Source organism: Zonotrichia leucophrys, chromosome 1 (assembly GCF_028769735.1).
Source record: "Zonotrichia leucophrys gambelii isolate GWCS_2022_RI chromosome 1, RI_Zleu_2.0, whole genome shotgun sequence".
Taxonomy (NCBI): Eukaryota; Metazoa; Chordata; class Aves; order Passeriformes; family Passerellidae; genus Zonotrichia; species Zonotrichia leucophrys.
Genome location: NC_088169.1, coordinates 6,385,526 through 6,404,265, shown reverse-complemented (window position 1 = coordinate 6,404,265; position 18,740 = coordinate 6,385,526). Strand labels below are relative to the sequence as shown.

The window sequence follows — 18,740 nt, the reverse complement described above, 5'->3', positions numbered from 1 at the left end:
AAATGGAAACTGTCTTCCAAGAAGTGCTGAGCTGCTTTAAATTTCAGGTATTAAACACTGCCTGATGCAGAAGAGGAGCAGTGTGGTTTGCTCTCTGATCCACAGTAATGCAGGATCCAGTGAACAAGCTGGGGCAGGAAAGCTCCTGGAGCTGTCTGGTGGCAAAGCCTGAATCAGTGAGTCCAGGGGAAAAGCCACCATCTCCTGAATCCATGTGTCCAGAGAAAAAGCCACCACTTCTGAATCCACGTGCCCACAGGCAAAGCCACCATGTCCTGAACCAGTGAGTCCAGAGAAAAAGCCAGCATCTCCTGAATCTGTGTGTCTAGAGGCAAAGCCACCTCCTGAATTAGTGAATCCAGAGAAAAAGCCATCACCTCCTGACCCAGTGTGCGTAGAGGAAAAGCCACCACCTGAATCCATGTGTCCAAAGGAATAGCCACCACCTGAATCCAGGTGTCCAGAGGCAAAGCCACCACCTCCTGAATCAGTAAGTCCAGGGAAAAAGCCACCACCTCCTGACCCAGTCAATTCTGAGGCAAAGCCACCACCTCCTGAACCAGTGTACTCAGAGGAAAAGCCACCACCTCTGAAACCACGTGTCCAGAGACAAAGCCACCACCTCCTGTATCCATGTGCCCAAACAAAAAGCCACCACCTCCTAACCCAGTGTGCCCAGAGGCAAAGCCACCACCTCCTGAACCAGTGTGCCAGACAAAAAGCCACCATCTCCTGAATCCGTGTCCAGAGGAAAACCCACTACCTCCCAAATCCATGTGTCCAAAGGAAAAGCCACCTCCTGAATCCATGTGCCCAGAGGTAAAGCCACCACCTCCTGAATCCATGTGTCCAGATAAAAAGCCACCACCTCCTGACCCAGTGAATCCAGAGGAAAAGCCACCACTTCCTGAATCCATGTGTTCAGAGACAAAGCCACCACCTCCTGAGAGCCAGCTTGGAGACAGAGCAGGGCTCAGCACATCCCCTTTGTTCATTTATGCCTCTCTTCCAGATTAAATAGGATTATTTATTATTTTTATGATTAATAAATATGTTAGAGGGACAGGGCAAAGCAAAGGCCTCAGGTGACACCTGAGCTGTATCACAGCTGCAAAACCAAAGAGAGACAGAAGGAAAGTTTTCCCCTGACAGTGCCCTGCTATACTAAATCTAAAAAATCCCCAGAAAAGCATTTGCATGATCTCACCTACAAATGTACCTCCAAACCAGGAACTGCTCACAGTTTACCAGCAATGAAGAAAGGCAGCTCTAGAACTGAGAAACAGAATATATGCCATGCAATTTTGACTTTACAGTGCCCAGTCTTCCTGACAGATCTGAGACAAGTGATAAAGATCAACCAGCCTCCTGTCACCAGGCTGACGTTTGTCACATGGACAAAGACACCTTGTCTATACATTTTTATATACATAAAATGTCTGTACTTTTTCTTTTTTTCTCACCATGAAATTTTCCATGGTTTAAGCCTGGAAGGAGACAGAGACCATGTGAAGAGTGAGGGAAGACAAAAGTCATCATTCTTCCAAATTCAGATGTTTGAGATCTTCATCACAGAGGATACAGAGAAGCAAAAATGCCAACACCAAAAGTAGGGTTCTGCTGAGTGACTGTCACTGAGGCAGCTTCAGATAAAACCCACTGTTCTGCAGTCAAGACCAAATAATAGGTGAAAAATATGACCTGAAAATGCAGCAGGTACACAAGCAAACAGTTTCTGAGAGAGTTCAGTGAGCTGAACTGGCAGCCTGAATTCCAGAGGGTGGGGAGCTGGATCCTGCTCAGTGCATTCACACTGCTCACACAGAGCTGTGCATCTACCACAGCCCAAAGGGGGAAAAAGCAAGAAATGAAGGGTAGGGACCCACATCATCCCCTTCCTCCTATGGGATCCAGCTTCTCCTCTCTTGGATGTCACCTGACTGCCAACAGCAGCGTGTTCATTCCTGAATAAGACATCTGTTCTTCTTTTGGATTATTTCACTGACAAATATTGCACAAGGTTGTTATCAGCCTGAATCCATAATTACCCCTGTGGTCAGACCTGTTTTTGCATATACACAAAAGCAGGTATTTTCCTAAAAAGATAGACCAGACTTATCAAGCAGACTGATAGCAAAAACAAATATATGCTGAACAAAGGTTTATTGTTCTGTGTTTTCTGTCAAGATCACACCAGCCTGTCCTGCTCTGAACCAATACTGGGAGCAGCCACTCACCACACAACCTTTACACTGACCTCTTCGCCCAACAATAAAAAACCCTTAAACCCCCAAACAAGCCACCATAAAAGGAAAAAAAAAAAAAAAATCTTTCTCCTATGTGAATTTGAAGATCACATTTTGAACACAAAGCTGAACTGCATGTGCATAAATGTGCACTTTTGCTCCTGGTGAAATCTTTATAAATTACAACCAGAATTCTTTACAAATGCAGGAGCCCACAATGCAAAACAAATAACTTGTAAGTGGGAAGGCTGCACATTGTGTAAATTCAGGCTTTTGTTGGCCATTCAGCTGGGAAACTGAACAGCAGCCACTCTGTAAACATCCCATCTGTCTTTAAAATCCACGTCAGGCAAAAACCTGAAAAGAAGCATCTACAGCTCTCACCTTTTCTTAATATCTCCCATCTCCTGGGTGGCTTTGGCATTCCATTGCTAAATAGGCCTCTAGCAGCACATATAGTTAATTTAGGCCATCTGGATTCTGCAGAGCAGGGGACCCTTCTGTGGTAACACACAGAGCCTTTGAAATATGCTGCCAACAAAGATCACAAATCCAGCACTGGTCAGCCCTGTCACGATTCAGTGTCCCTTGTTCAGCTTCTTCTGAACAGTGGCCTTTTAATGCAATGTTTGAGAGAGACATGACCTAAATACCCTTTCAGTGAGGGCTGCAGGAATCCCAGGAATGATTGGCCCACTAGAAATCCACACTTGCCTTCCACCAGCAACGCTCAGACAGCAACATAGCTTATAGCGAAACTTTGGGAGTTTCCACAGATGCTCTCTTTATCATGGTCTCATGTTTAACAGACCCAGACAAAAGGACATTCAAATATTCTGCCACTGTGAGTCCTTTTTCAGTCCTACAGGTGCCAAATACTGACACTGATCTGACCACAGGAGATCTCTCAGAGATCACAACCCCAGCCAGGTGGGCAGCTGTCAGCGTGGAAATTTCTGCATCTCCTTACATTCCTCTGTATTCCTTCCACTTCTGTCAGAGACACAAAAAAACCCCACCAAAGCAGAAATTGTTTCCTGCTGGAACAGTTATTAAGTCCTGGAAGAAATGCAGAATGTGAAATTACTGGTATAAAAGTGAGCATCCACTTCTCTTGGAGCTTGCAGCATTTCTGAACAGTTTGACTGCCAAGTCAAAAACTGCTCCCCATCACTTGGAAAATTAGAAGCTAATTAGTAAAGAGAAGAGTTCACTGTAGCAAAGCTTCATATTCAAAAGACCCTATGTGCCAAACTGGAATTATGGATGTCACCACTGCTAGCTTGGCACTGCTCTTCAAAAGCTCCTCAGTCAGGCTGAGTAGCAGTTTGAGAAGCAGCATTTATGCTCTTATGATTCATTTTTATCTGCCAGAATAACCCTCAGCTCATCTGCAATTATATGCCCAAAAAATCAGATATTCAAGGATATTACAAACTGCCTGCAGTTCAATGCAATGTGTTAATATAGGACACATTTATAGACAATGAGTCTAGCAAACCAGACTAGCTTCATTTAAAATAAACAAACAGGCAGCCTGATCTATTTACCAGAACTAATCTAAAAGAATCAATATTTCCCCAATCAAGACCTAGAACAAAAAACTTCATGCTATTTACTCAGCAATGTATAATTACTTCTTGAATCTGCAGATTTTGTTCACTTTTAAGCCCATTAAACATGAACTACTTTTTAATAGTTCTATTTAAATTCTTTTTACCTTAACTGTAATAAACCAGATTTCTAAATAACTGGAATAATTGAAACTTCACTGCCTTAATCAGAAGTATTTTACTGTCAGTAAGTTCATTACTTCCAGGCAACTGGGAGTTTTTTTCTATGCCTGGTTTGACTGAGTGCTCATAATTCTCTCCTCCCAGGCACTACCACAGGCTCACTCTAAACTCAAGCTTAAGGTCAGCATGTCCTCAAGGTTTGCTTGTATAACTGCCTTTACAGTTATTACTCATCCCACATCTCTACCAACAAGATATATCTTAAGCTAAACTGTTGGGTTTGAGGTTTTTTTATTTAGATTTGGGTTGTGTTTTGAGGTGTTTTGTATTTCATAAAGCAGATAATTTCAGCAGACATTGGGGAACAGTTAACCCAGGGCACACAGGACAGTAATGAGAGGCATTATTTTATCTTCAGCACAGGAAAAAGAACTGCACAAGGTGATGCTTAGGCATTTTGTTCCCATCTTGCAACATGGATCCAAAGTACCCAGATGACTTTGAACTGAACAAGTTGACAAAGCTCACAAAGCCATGGCAAAGAAGGGACCTGCAAAATGCCCCAGGTCCTGCAGTGCCCAGCAGCCCCATCACCAGCTCACACTGCCCTGAGCCTCCTCCCTCTGTCCTTTTTGTCCTTTTCATATATCCCACAGGAGGGGGCTTGCTCAGCTTTTGGAGGGTGTCCCTTATCAGCCCTTTGCAATCACAGTTTGGTTGTGCAATCTTTAACTCCTCAGTCTCAGGCTGACTGACTCTTGTGCATCACTTATCCCACTAAACTTTGTGGAAGAGGTTTTACAGCTACCTCTGTGAGCCAGAGAGAAGTTTGATAAGAGGATCCATGTTTACCCCTGAAAGAATTTTCCACCAAGGTCATTGACATAGAAACCAAGAAGGATAAATAACAGAAACCTGCAATGGCCTATTCCAATGAGCACTTTGCTTGGCTCTCATGACCAAGGAGTAAAGTGTAAACTTATAGTTTTGTAAGAATGTAGAAAAAGCATGCATGCCATAATAAAAACTGTTTGAAGCCTTCTGAAAATGGAGTGTGTTGCTTTGTATTGTCTCCATCTCAACTACAACAAAACTTGAACACCACAACCAAGGAGAAAAGGGAGGCTCTTTCCAAAGGGAGACACAGGTGCAGAGATTGGGCAAATGAAGCCTTGAATCAAAAGTGGCCTTGCTGCAAAGGCACAGTAATATTGTCCTGAAACACATCCTGTGACAGTATTTGTATTTAAATCTGTGCTTTCTGCTGCTTTGTAAAGTACTGCCAAAGGTGCTGAATGTGTGGCCTTCACAACATCCACATGTGAAAACAATTGCTCCCACAGAAACTTTGACATTTTCAAAACAATTATGAAAGAGTAAATGCCATTATGGCTTCTAAGAAAGCACTTTCAGTTTGGATTACTTTTTTCTTCTCAAAATAAACATCCCCAGGAGATCAAGTTCAGTCCTTGAGCTCCACCAGCAGATACCCACAGCTGGAATGGATCCTGTGCTGGCCCATAGCAGTGACCACCCTGGCAGGGCTGCACAGTGCTGGGTTCCAGCCATAAACATATCCAGAATTGTTCAGCAAGGCTGGTTTTCCTTAGGAAAGAGGCTCAAAGCTTAATGGGGTGCAGTTTTTGAAGAGTAAAAGTGAGTGCTACAGAAAAAACTCCTATTCTCATGCTCCTTTCCTCCAAATAAAAGGTGCAACAACTCAGTGGCTATTTATGAAAAACAGATAGGAGAGAACATTACTTCTGCAAGTTGTGCAAAACTGACTCTGCCTAAAACCAGACCAACAGCAGGGATCACACCTCTGGGAGCAGCTTTTCAGAGCATCACTCTGCCAGGGGAGAGGCCTGTCTTACAGGATTGAGACCTCACCACAGCCTCCACACTGGTAAATTAAATATGAAAACAGGGACTGGAACTGGTCTTCCAATATAATTTACATTTCACCTTGCTTGAACTGTAGAAACTCTTACAACTGTGACTGCCATGACTGCTTTTGTCAGCTGCTCTCAGGTCTAGCCTGATGAATCCAAAGATTACTTTGGTTTTTCTCTTTGTGGTCCCAATTAAGTTTTTATGAAAATTGACTTTTCCAGCAATTTCTACAAGTTATAACATTGATAGGTTTTAGAGGTAAATCCCCCCCAGTAAGACACACAATAAGGACAATAGCAGCAGATGGCAGATCACAGAATCACAGGATGGTTTGGGCTGGATGTGACCTTAAAGATCATCCAGTTCCAACCCCCCTGCCACAGGCACGGACTCCTGCCTCTATCCCAGCTTGCTCAGAGCCCCATCCAACCTGGCCTTGAACACTCCCAGGGATGGGACATTCACAAATTCTCTGGGCAACCTGTCCCAGGGCCTCACCACCCTCACAGGGAACAATTTCTTCCCAATATCTGATCTAACCCTGCTCCCTCTCAGTTTGAAGCCATTCTCTCTTGTCCTGCCACTCCAGGCCCCTTGTAAAGAGTCTCTCTCCATCTTTCTTTTTCTTTCCAGCTCTCTTTAGGCACTGGAAAGCCACAATAAAGTCACCTTCTCTTTTCCAGACTGAACCATCTCAATTCTCTCAGCCTTTCCTCACAGTGGAGATGTTCCAGCCCTCTCATCTTCTGGGTGACAATCAACAAGGTGAAGACTGAAGGAATTGTTCAGAGGGCTGCAGCTCTTCTAGCATGGTCATTCACTTTATTCAGAACATTTAATTTCCAGATTATTCCTCGTTTCAGGTTCTAGTGACCCAAGACAAGACACTCAAACAGGACCACACAAGGGCACAGGTAACAGGCCTGGCCTCCTGCAGGGCTGGGTATGAGAAACTCAGATTTTCTCCTCTCTGAACAGAAGCACAGCTTGAGAATTCTAGAACTGTCACAATCCAAAATCTTGCTCCTCCCCACCCCAGCATGTTTTAGCTCCTCAGTAACTCATCAATGGCCTTTTCAAGCCTTACACACAAAGAAGAAAAGCAAAGATTGCAGCCATGTAAGTTGAAAAGTATCCTACAAAACTGCAAGAAGATAAAAAAGGGGGCATTGCTCCTACACCAGTGTCAACAAGCACAGGCAAAAACATTTTACACAACCAGTTTTGAAACCAGCTGGTCACCCTGACACTGGGACAAGGCTGCTTTAATAAATCAACTCCTGGGTGTCCCTCCACACACCAAAGCTGCAGGCACTCAGCCAGGTTCAGCTGCTATAGCTAATTTTTGGGGGTAAAATTTTTGACCCAAGGATATTTTGGGCTTGCAGGAAGTGTCTGTTTGCCCACCTAATGAGCTGGGATCAATGCTTTCACTTCCTCTACAGCAGGAAAATGTACATCTTAAAGGGATGTAGCTTTGCACAGGGTCAGTACATGCCCTGAACACAGATTGTGGCTGCTCCAGAATGTGCAAAACAGCTCTGAGAAATATCTCACAGAAATTACCATTTTTAGGGAGACTACTCATCCTACAATAGTCCTTGAAAGGTGATAAAACGCCAAAGCAATAATTTAAGTCTTTGCAAAACCACAAATATTAAATTATTTGCTTACCAAAAAAATCTACTAATAGCCCCTTAAAAGGGGCAGGGTATTAGAGATCATCATTAAAATGTCAACATCTGACAATAACCACGGGTTTTAAGATTTTGTCCTGAAAAAAAACTGCTCTGCTGCTGTGTCAGCAGGGTCTCAGCAGCTTTCCACTTTCCCTGTCACTGTTTGTAGGACAGACTGCAAAAAAAGACAAAAAGTAGGAAGCTTGCAGAGATACTTAACATTTTCATAGCCAGTTATTGGAGAAAATTTAAAGGTGTTCAGATTAAAGGCAGCCTAGGATGACCACAGCCAGCATTGATGAGATTTCTATGAACCCCATCAAGGAGGTCCTTCAAGCACTGTGAGGACATAATTCCCCTTCTACATTTAAGGAAGGAGGAGACAGATAAATATTTCTGGAGTCCCAGGGAGGTTTATTTGTGGTTAAATCTCTGCTGCAATGATACAGCACACATGAGACAGCAGCAGCAACAATCTCAAGTGCTGATTTCATTCCTAAACTAAAATTCTCCAAGTGGGAGACATCTGACACCTCTCCCAGCAGTTCATGCAGCTCCATGAAAATAACAGGATTTGCACACCCAGTTTTTTCCCCCCCCAAAAAGCACATTGCTACAGACAAAACACAAATACAGAAACGTGGGGGAAGATTTCTTTCTTACCACCACCACTGGGGACCACTTCTGGCACCTGGCAACACTCAGAGCAACAGGAGAATCCCCATCTCCTCCCTCCAGGGAAGTACCACTGCTTATGTCTCAAGAGATTTGCTTTCTCATTTGCCTATAAGCAAAAAAGACATTCTCCAGTGAATGAAGGTAAAAAGTATTTTGTTTAGAAGCAAAATGCAATGCAAACAAGCAGCTGGTAAACAAACAACCCAGGTAATGAATAACCCAAACAGTTCTTAGTAAAATTATGACTATTTTTCCTTTCTCTGAAGGAAAAAACCCTACTTGATCCTTCTTCACATATATATTACTACACTCAGCTCCACAGGTACCAACTACTATTGCTTTCAGAGGGACTAACTGGCACATATCTATGAAATTAAAAGCAAGTGTTCTAAATTTGCCACTAATAGTGAAATTGCAGCTTCTATTCAGACAGGAGCAAGGGCTTGCATACATAAGAACTAGCCTACTTTTCCTGGCTTTACTAATCAGCATAACAAAAGGTTATTTTATTTCTCTTACCTCCAAACCCTGTCTTGAGAGAAGTTACTGAAAATGAAGCAGAAGCAATTATCTGCTCTGAGAACACACAATTAATCCCTATATTTTATTAAGGGTGTTTTTTATGATCCTCAAGCAATTAAGCTAATCATTATTTAATTTTAGATTACTGAACTGGAGATTTACTTCAGACACAAGCTCACTTTCCACATAATTTAGTCTCAGTAATTAGAGATGTACTTTACCCAGAGGTGGCTTGTTTAAAGCATGTTATCTAATTTCACAAGCCTCACACCATGAAAGTTTCATGCAGAAACCTACAACCCAAACTTCAAAAATGAGAAAAGCCCTGAAGACACTCAGATTTACCAGACTGCAAACCAGTTTTTCCTTAAAAAAAAAAGAAAAAAGGTTCTCTAAACATGTGCCCAGCAAGTTAATGTATCACAAAAGCCAACACAAAGCATTTCTATAACCCACCACTCCTCTAGCAAGTTGTTACAACAAAGAGCGCTCCTCTCACATGGATCACATCATTTATAACTTATTTTAACCAGAATGCAGAGTCTGCAAATATAAATGTTTGATTAGGACACCCAGCAGGACCTGCCAGAGGATGTAAGCAGTGATGGAACACTCAGACACTTAAAGAATTCTGTGACAGTGTTAGCAGAGGAACAGCAATAGGGACCAGGCAGGCAGGTTCATGCTGACCCTGGACATGATGCCAGTGGAAAACTGCTCAATTCCATCCTATTTCAGATAAAACTGTGCTCTAGAAATCAAACTGTGCCAGGAAACACCAGCTACCCTGCACACTCCCACCCACCCAGCTCAGCTTTTGTTCTGCAGACAGTCTCTGCCATCCATGCAGGCTGCGACATTGTCCAAGGCCAGTTTTATGTCAAAACACATTTGCTGGCTTTTGGAAGGGCATCACCTCCCACCACTGCCACTCAAGAGAAGGAAAACACGACCAGGCAAATATTTGAAAAACACACAGTGCTTTTTGCAACTTTTTGCTTTCTAAATCCTCCAACAAAACCAACACATGCAACTGCTCATTCAATTAAGTCAACTATACTTAAATCTCTAAAAATGCAGATGCAGATTTATTTCAAGATTTTAGTGCCAGTACTTTCACAAACTTGCCACATGTAAGAAAGGCTACAGAACTCATCAACAGCACATGAGATTTCAGCAAAGACTGACAAAGAAGAATCAGAACACGAAGCTACAAGGAGATCATAACAAGACAGGTTGGTTATTGGGAATGTGTTTAAAATAAATACAAGTAAGTCTCAGCTATCTGGATATTCAACAAACACACTTTTCACATTAAAAGTGTAAATTTGGAGACAGAGGAATTGTGACAGCAGTACAGATTCTGCCCAAAAGAGATGTGCCTGACAGCACAGAAAGAAAAATCTTCTATGAAAAGGCTTCTTGGAAGTAAATGATGAAAAGACAAACCCTGACAATCAATCTTCTGGTTCATTTTTAACTGGTTAATGGCTTGCATACAAAAAAAGAGTAATTTTGGCAGCTGGGAAGCAATCTGAACATGAGGGTGCATTGAGGTGTTAACACCACAGGCACCATGGCCATGAAGAATGGAGTCACAGGATTTGGAATACAATTGCTCCTCATAAGACAGTAAAGACAACCACTAGGAAGGGAAATAAACCACTTCAGGCAAAAAAGGCTGCTGAAATCAGAGCAAACAGCTGGTCAAGAATAAGTTCAGGCTTGAATCCCTGAGAACAGCAAATCTCTGAGAGAAGTTTTTGGGGACAATAAACCTACATGCTTGAGGAAACCCTATTATGACAAATTATGAGCTTTCTTTAGCTCTGACTGGTTCTGTAGTTGCTCCATCTAAATAATCAAAGGGTCTATGAAAATATCACCAAAATCAGATGGTTCAGCTGTCAGTGCTGGTGGGGAAGGTGTTACTGTGAATTACAGGGCTGGGGGGAAGTAAAGTATAAAAAATTACCATACCATTTCTGCATACCTATACAACAAATACTGTTACATTTAAAATAACAACATAAGCCACTTTGTTTTCATTAAAATCCACACATGCAACTATGGCAATAAAAAGTGTTAATTAAAAAAGCTCAGCAAGTAAGGAGCAATATCTCATCCTGCCTCCCATTATCCCACAACAAAGGGATCCCTAAAACCAATGGAACACAAGTTGAGCTGCTCCTTGGAATATTCTCTGGTCCTGAAGCAATTCTTGAAAACTTCCTCCATGGGCTATCAAAAGGATCTTTGCCTTTTTCACTGCCTGTGTACAGCAACTCTCATGCAGACATTTTAGTTAAACTGATAAAACCGAGGTCAAAGTTCCCAGAATTAAAGAGTGCAACTGGTAAGAGAATAATTTCTGGTTCAAGACTGAAGCACAGCAGTGTTATGCAAGAGAACAGGATCTGAAAGCAGGCTTTGATCTGGCACTGTTTATTGTACTGCTGCTGGCTAAGAGGTACCTGAGCCCCAAACAATGAGAGAGAAGCTCTTCCCACTTGAGATCCTCACCTTTGTCACTTGGAAAAAAAATGTATTGAGATATATATATATATAAAACATCACGTACTGGACACTGCAAGCTGTATCAAATTGCTTTTCTGATGTCTTCTAAAATGGAACAAACAGATTTAGGCAGTACATTGAGGATGAGACTCACATTCAAGCATACACTCACAAGTATTTTTCCATTTCAAAAGTCCTGCAATTAAATATAAATGTGCATGCACTTAAACACACAGTTTCTTTCTTGCACAGTACCTTGTACTGAATTCAATATAACCTTCAAACCCATGTTTCCATTAGAACCTTCAAACCCATGTTTCCATTAGCTACTCTGTGATACCACAGCTTTGAAAATATTCTCAGTGCTCCAACAACCAAGGCCTACAAGACTCTAAAGTGGCCATTCACAACTCCATCTTCAGCATCATCTTACAAGGAGAACATTTCATTCCCTTTTATTTCCTCCACCCCTTCTTTCCTTATTCTTAAATAATTTATTAAAACTTCTGAAAGTATTTTCTGGTCAGCTTTCTTCCTCACTATAGGAAGCATTAATATCTTTAAATCCCTGGTTCCACAGCTTGGTTCCCTCTCCAAAGGCCATCTTCTATATAATGACCTGATATGGATGGACTAATGTCAGAGGGAAAAGGGGGAGAAATGACAATGTATTTTTAATCACAAGCTGAATTTCTCCCTAGATAGCAAAGCTGATTTCATGGCATGCCCCTCTTTCAATGTCTTATGGAATCATCCATCACTGACAGAATGACTTCAAGAAATTCCTTCCTCCTACCATCCTACAACTATGGCCATGACCTCTCAGAAAGAGAGCCTCTAAAAACAAAACACTGCCCCAAAGATAACTGGAAATGATTGATTTAAAGGTGCTTTCAGAAAAAAGAGTCTTCACTCACAGCAGGAAAGCCAGAGAGGATGTCAGTAAGTTATGACGCGTGTACAACAAACAATCAGAAGTGGTTTCCCCCTTCATAATCCAAAACTGACCTGTGAACCTTCTTGCCACAGCTGTCATGGATGGTGTAAGTAGGGAGAAAAGAGAACTGGAATATTGAATGACACAGAAGTGACAGAGCAAATACCAGCCACTGTGTTGACTACAAATCCTTCAGCAGGGAAATCCATTATAAGCCAGACTACTGACCTGGATGGACCAATGACAGACAAATTCTCTCCTTTCCAAGATGGAAATTAGACTTCTTCAGCAAACAGAGCTATTCATTTTCCACTGCAACTTTCAACAAAATCCTTCAGTTTTGAGCTTCTCCCAAAGACAAGACAAGCAAGAATGAAATGGGTGAATGTATCTGTGACCTCATAATTCCACAAAGTTCTGTGTTCACTCATCAGGAGAACCTGAGCTCCAGCAGCACCTGTTCCATCCAACTCTGTCCCTACCCACGTGAAACCAGGGCTCTGATGGATAAACATCCTGGAGCAGGTTCAGCTGTGGCAGCCTAAAACATTGCTGCCCTCTCTTGTCCATCCCAGCCTTCTGCCAGGATCTCTGCTCCACAGCACCCACCTCAGCTGCTCCAACCCACAGCACTGAGTGCCACTTTAACCCCCTGATGAAGGAGGGTTCTCATAATCATTCATTTTTTTCAGGCAAACTGCTCTGTAATTTTCCAGCTGTGAGCTGCAGGGGTGAGGCAGCTGCACATGGTCCTCTCTGCAGTGGTTGGCAACACCTGGAGAAGGTGATGCCCGAGGTCATTGCGGGTTTGATGCAACTCTGGTCCAACTTGGAGAAGCTGAATTATTCTTGCTGAAAGAGGCTGTAATTCTGCTGTTGCTAGAGCCCAGAATCAGGGTAAATCCTGGGCAGGTTAACTCAGTAGAGCACTAGAAAATTTCATCTCCCTCTGAGCTTCAAATGGGAGAGAATCTCAAATACAGGACAGGAAACCATGGCCATGTGCAAATGAAGCTGGGAAACACACAGCTGCCCTAAGCAACCAGGGCAGAACACCTTTGAGCCAAGTGAAGTGTGCCCTGTCCTGGGAAATTAATCTCAGTTTCAGCCCACACAGGTTTAGTCCCAGGAGTAAATTCTTACAGCCTTGCAATTTCTTGCAGCCTGGCCAGCTCTGAAGTTTTTCCCTGATTAAAGGCCTCCATGACAAACAGCATAAGAGAGTAAGTGTAAGAGGGGAATTTGAGGAGGCTTGGCCAAGGTTTCTGCATTTCCTTGTGTTTGGGAATGCTTGGGGGTTTAGATGGGTTTATTAATGCAATTTATATAGTGAATAAATCTTGAATGTTGATGCAAGCTCAGCCGTAAGTGTTGCCTAAATTGACTTCTGGGAAGAAGCAGGCTCTGAGAAAGGACCTAAATTATTTTTTTAAATGACCACTAATTGTACACTTTTTTTTTTCCTTATTGCAATATATACTGTAAGTCTGTCACTTTCAGAGTAATCCTAAGATTTGCTTTTTTCTTTTAAATACTGGAATACTCTTTTGCCTAGAATAAGCCCATTATAGAAAATGTTTATGGCAATAGCAGAACACAGAGCTATGCAAAGCACAGCCTTCCACAGAAACAAGGAGAGGTGGTGTAATCAGCATTGAAATATTACTGAGAGAGACCTGAGTGTGGGACACAGACACAGGAATGATCTGCAGAGTAAGGGACAAGCTTAACTTACTAATTTCTCCTCCTCTTTCACTTTTCCTCTAAATAACAAACAAACAAAAAATATCTGTTGCAAACATCCTTCCTCTGGCTTCCATCCTTCCTCGTCATTTCCTCTGGCTCACCAGCACATCCCTTTCACTGCAGGGGTCTCTGCCACCTTCATTTTGTGCCCTCCCTCAAACCCTGGGGCTGAGGGTCCCTGAATTGACCCCTGGTGCTGCATCAGCTTTTCTTTAATGCTGCGATGTTTTCTTTGGTGTGCAATAGATTTATAGGTCACTCTTAGAGCTGTAGGTCTTTAAGTGGACTTCAGTCAGGGGAAAAAAAAATCCTAAATACAATTCTTCATAATTACCCAGTAACAAGAAGCAATTGATCATTAACTTTCATGCTCTGATCTTCCACAAGCCGACTTTGCAGTTACTCCAAATTAATCATTTCCTTAGGAACTCCCAGGCAAAGGTGACAGGAAGGAGCTGCCTCATGGGATTTGAGAACTGCAGGGAATCTTTGGCAGAAATCTCTTTTTCCTTTACCAGCTTTGGATCTGCAAGGCTCCAAAATGAAAATCTGTGGGTGACTTGTCAGTCACCCTGGACATCATGCAGGGGACACTCACTGGGCACAAACCTGTGTGAAGCTCAGAGATCCTCTTCCTCCTCTTCAGGAGTTACTGTACTCCCCCTGGTTAGACTGAACTAACTACCAATATTTGTTTATTCACTATTCCTAATTCAAGTTGGAGTGGAATTAAAAGGCTCTAGAATGGCAATCTAGTTAAGAACTTTAATGAAGTGCACTTTAGATATAAAATCTATTATAAAGCACTTCAACTAATGAAGGTTGCTCCCTGTCCTTAGTATTCTGCACTAAGAAGGTAAAAAGGAATTTTAAAGGTTTAAAATTTAAAGAATTTTAAAGAAAACTTTAACATTCTGAACTGCTGCAGGTAAGATCTGAAGAGGCAACAGTGAAACAAGCTGCATTTGATTTCATATCTCATTCCAGGACAAAACAAGGAAAACACAATTTAATACACCTCTATCCCGAGAAAAATAATATTATTCTTTCTTATGGGTGAAATAATTTCATAGTGAATGAGATGATAATTTTGAATGCATCATCTCTTCAGGCTCTCAGAAAAATTATACATCTGCATACTCATATGCAGATACTAATACTCATAGCAGGGAACAGTGTCTAACAATAAATAATTATAATGATAAAAAATTCAAAATACAATCTTCAACAGAGCTAAGAGTGGAGGTGGAGAAGGCCTAGCTCATCTTCTGTACACTGGAGTTTTAAACCATCTTTTTCCCCTTGTTTACACAAGGAAAGTTTTTTAATACCATCTTAATAGCATTTTTAATTAACCAGAAATATACATAAATAATAGATTTCCAGAAACCTGATGAGGCTTGCAATCTAAAATAACAAAGTAATTCATTCCTAGGAGGAAGCATTCTCTTTACACTGCCCTTCCTTGGTCAAACACAACGAGAGAGTAAATTTGGTTAAAAGCGGGGGGGGGGGGAAGAAACAAAGAAGAGCATGTGGCTGAGGAGACAAAAATACCTGTGATCAAAGGGTGACACAGCATGGGAGTTTTATTAATCTTGCAGAGCCCAGGGAGCAGCTCTGCCAAGGGTTTGGCCACACTCCTCCTATGGCCACACTGCTCCACCTGTGAGAGGCAGAGAAATCCTCACCAGATCCCTCTGCCTGGCCAGCCAGGGCTGGCACAGGTCCCAGCCTGACTGAAGCAGGTGCTGGCTATTTTTATGTCTAAACTGCACTTTACATCTGCCCTGTTCTCAAGTTCAAAGGGAGAAGCAGCCACAGCAACGCCCCTGTGCAGGCACAGGGATGTGGGAGCTGGGACGCCCCAGCTCAGCCATGGAGGAAGGGTTTGGATGAGCAGATTGTGGCCCTGGAATGGGCTGCAAGAATGGGCTGCTCCAAGCATCATAAACCAGCATCTGTGTGATGCTGCACAAGCTGTGAGATGCCCAAAAGGCCTGAGCCCTCATCCCCCCTGCAGCACAGCACCCACCCCTGACAGCACCAGGGTGTGGGGGGAGCCTGGGCTGACCTCAGGGTTTGTGCATCCTGAAATGTCTGCACAGTTTGTAAATAAAGGGGCCTGGCACTGAATTCCTACATTTCAAAGGGCACTGAAGTAATAATCTAATCTTAAACTGATTTACAAGTGTTAACTGATTCACCAGCTCACTCTCACTCTACAGATCACAAAGTTCCCTATTTGGAACAGAATCGAGTGGCCAGGTATGTGCAAGGAATCATGTCCACAGTTCATCTGCAAATTGAGAATGACTTGAAAATCCACTTCAAGTCATCCTCCTGCTACGAAAATCTCAGCTTCTAGGATTAGAAACCTTGTGGAAGATTATTCTTTCCCTCATCTCACAGTTAAAATTATGCCAGAATTACTATATCCCAGGCTGTAGCTGAAGCCATTCAGGGAAAGCAGCTTTCCTACCAAGGGACCATCTTTCCAGTGAGATCCATTACATATCTCAGGGTTTGACTGGGGTATTTAGTATCCTTTTTTTTCCCCATAAACACAAGAGCTGAGCAGTCTTCTAATCTTTGAGATCATAAACGCCCAGCTTCCACAGCTGCAGTAATTAAACCAACTTCTCATTCCATTACCCACATCAAGTCTCTTCCTCAGCATCTGCTCTATTCCCACACTGCACTCCTCAATCAAACCAAGATAAGCTATTTTCTAAGATCATCTGACTTGTCTGTCCCTCAAGACATCACTAGAGCCAAAAGGATTCTGAGCAGATATGATGCATCTTGCTAAATATCCAAAAGGTCTCTTGTAAAGGAAAAAAAATAAAAAGTAGACGTCAAAGCAAGTGGTTATTTTTAGCACCTGAGTTGTTCTATATTTATTCCTTTATGTCTTTCTAAAAGAAGCACAATCTCTGATGAAGCACTGCCATAAAATACACTCTCCTGGGAAGTCTGCTTTATTACTCCTGGCTACTGAGCACTGCAACAAGTGCATCACACCACGCATTCAGCCACACAAGATTAAGGGTGCACACAGAACACAGAACAATCTTTCCTCAGTTCCAAAGAAGTGCTTAAAACAACCCAAACCCAAAAACCAAACCAACCCATCCACATAAAAAAAGCAAACTCTTCAATATAATCTGTCATTCTGATTAGATGCCACTCTTCAGACTCAACCTTAAAAACTGCCATTTTTAAGTATTTCTAATTGTCTGACCCCCCCCAAAAACCCCTCAAGACACCTTGTGAGTCACCTGTTAAAAACAACACAAACCACAACCCCAAACTCCAAGACACACCAAACTTCAATAAACCCTTAAGTTAGCAGGAACAGCAACAGCTCAGCTCATACAAATATTCAAACTATAAAAGACTACTTAATTTCTTATCCTCTTCCCTTCTAGCTTTTACCTTCTTTCCCTGAAGACTCCTGGCCCTCTACCTCCAACATATTTACCCCAATAATCTTGTGCCTCTGATCTGATGCAAATTATCTGAAGATTTATTTTCAAGGACAAGATACAGTTAATCAAAGGTGTGGTGTGGCTTATTTGTGTGGGAAGTGATATGTCAAATGAACAGGAAAAGCAGAACTGTGTCAAGGAAGCTTCTGCTAGTTGCAGTAAGAAGAAAATAGTTTAAGACAGGGACTCACATTAGCAGAACTGGGAAGAAAACTTGCATTTTGAAGCTAACAGAATTTAAATTTGCTGCCCTGGAAAGACAGCTATTATCTAGCCACAGCTATTTTAGAATTTTGCATTATGCTACATCTCTCAACACACCCATTGAAACAGCAGGAGTTGGGATGGGATAAAGACAATACACACCTCTGTGTGTTAACTTGAAACCTCTCTCTCCTCTGACCTTGAAGAAATCTGTTTTCCTTCCAGGTACTCCCTACCTATAAGACAGACATGTCCCATCACTCAGCTGCGCCCTTTAAGTATTTTACCAGCTGGCATTACCTACACACTGACAGCTCTCTGATCCCAGGTGGTTGAGGGACTCCAGAGTATGAAATCACGCTCAGCACACAAATAAATATCAGACGATATCACATAAATAGGTTTGGTCAGTGGCAGGTTATTGCTACCTTCATGTAGTACAAATCACCCAAGTCACAGATTTTCCACAAGGTAAAAGTGTGGATCTTCAAAAAATAATCCACATTGGAAGTTAAAAACATACATGCCCTAATTACCTCAATCTCACACTGACCTTTGTATATTTGTCTACAAAGACCTTGCACTAAGTAACTGTTGCACTATGGAAGCCAGAATGACTCCAGGTTAATTTAAAAACAAGCTGCTCTGAAACCTTTTAACTGAGCAAACCCACCTAACTCGATCTTGTTGTGAAATATTTTCCCTACTGATTAAAATGTTTCCCGTGCAGCTGTGATTTCATTTTAGCCTTCTGCAGAAAACTGAAGACAAGAAAATATCTAGTTTGAATTCAAGGATCCTCTTGCCATAGCAACATAAAATTCACCAAAAGAGGCAATTCTCTCACTGTTGCTCCTCCTCTACTAACAAAAAAAAGTTTCTTTATCGCTATAAAGTACCCCAAAGCAAGAAAGAAGAAGCATGCAAAACCTTAGTGAGAAATCAGATGCTTTTTATCCTCTGATTATTAAAAACAAATACTACACTACATACACAACAACTGATTATTAAAAACAAATGCTACACAACATACACTAAGCAAAATGAAGTTAGTTTTGCTTAAAGAAAGTTCACCTGTGGCAGAAGGAGCA

General features: G+C 42.0%; 1 protein-coding gene across 4 annotated transcripts in view; it reads right to left on the bottom strand.

Annotated features, from left to right (window-relative positions):
* The window catches only part of AGPAT3 (1-acylglycerol-3-phosphate O-acyltransferase 3), an 89,999-nt gene that overhangs the window by 41,851 nt on the left and 29,408 nt on the right, over positions 1-18,740 (bottom strand). For 2 of the 4 annotated variants that reach the window (XM_064706132.1, XM_064706124.1), the window contains exon 2: positions 8,218-8,338. The exons of the other annotated variants lie outside the window; for them this stretch is intronic. The gene's annotated coding sequence lies outside the window, so the exon portion shown is untranslated. The remainder of the gene's footprint in view (positions 1-8,217; positions 8,339-18,740) is intronic. 4 annotated transcript variants of the gene reach the window in all.